Source organism: Frankliniella occidentalis, unplaced genomic scaffold (genome assembly GCF_000697945.3).
Source record: "Frankliniella occidentalis isolate FOCC.00 unplaced genomic scaffold, Focc_3.1 Scaffold219, whole genome shotgun sequence".
Taxonomy (NCBI): domain Eukaryota; kingdom Metazoa; phylum Arthropoda; class Insecta; order Thysanoptera; family Thripidae; genus Frankliniella; species Frankliniella occidentalis.
This window is the reverse complement of record NW_026267345.1, coordinates 248,408-249,571: the sequence shown is the minus strand read 5'-3', so window position 1 is coordinate 249,571 and position 1,164 is coordinate 248,408.

Sequence of the window (1,164 nt, the reverse complement as noted above, 5' to 3'; positions counted from 1 at the left end):
CCCCCCCCAAGGCTCTCTCTCAAACTCAATCTCTGAGGGGTGCCAAATGCTTTCACGACACCTGGGGGTTGCTCAGGTTCGACTCTGTTGTTGAATTATAACCTTCGGACAGTTACAAGCGCAACATTTCTCTTGTGCTTTTACATCCCACCCCTTCCCCCTCTTTCCACGAAGCACAGTGAAGGAAAATAGTTAGGGTTTGTCCGTGAGCAACTCTGTACGAAAACGTTGTAATAAGTACTGGCTGCAGGCCGACTCGTCTAGTCGTACTTACACTGTGCCTTATGGAATGGAGGCGTGTTGTCGGGTACTCTGCTTGCTACATGGTAAGCTGAACGTGGTCGCGTCGTCGCGTCAGGTGCGCGACGCTTAGGAACTTGAGCATCTGACACGCAGAACTAGTTCTTACATCAAAAGAGTATTCTTTGCAACCCTTTACATTTTCATTGTAGAGATCTCGGACCTCGTCTCGTACTCACCTCGCACCTGCCCCTGCACGATGAGCCACTTACCAACTCTATCACAAACGGTTACCGGTGGTTGCACGGGCTGGGGTAGAGGAAAATGACAAAGGTAAAAAGCAAGATTTTATTTTTTAAGTGCAAAGTTTATTCAAGAAATTATTCCAGAGTGCGGCCAAAAAGAACAGAGGCAGGAAAGCAGGGCAGTAGCTAGCCAACGTTCAGTGCAAGCAAAGTACAGCGTGCACACTCTTCTCCAAGCAACCACGATGTTACAGCACTCACAGGCACATGCAAACAGACAGAGAAAAAACAGTGTCAGAATGTATACAAAGCCCCCCCAAAAATCCAGTGGTTACACATTACTTCGCGGACGCACTTTCGTAGTTCACGAGTGAAATAACGAGATGAGGCACTTTACACGCACGATTTTGTTGAAATCAGCGGTTGCACTCTGTTCTTCGCGGTGTACTCCTAGGGGTAGTCACTCCTCCGCCTCCGCGGGTACTCCCGAGTACTTGTGGGCCCGGGCTGAGCCGCGTCGACTGTGAGGTCCGGTTGGATACTCCTCCGCGGGTACTCAAGAGTACTAGCTACGGTGGTTTTGTAGGATGCAGGTGTGCGGACGGGTTGCATACTCACACGGCGCTGTTGAGGCGCCTATCGGAGAGCGATGTTAGGCAAGCCCACCCGCACGCCATCG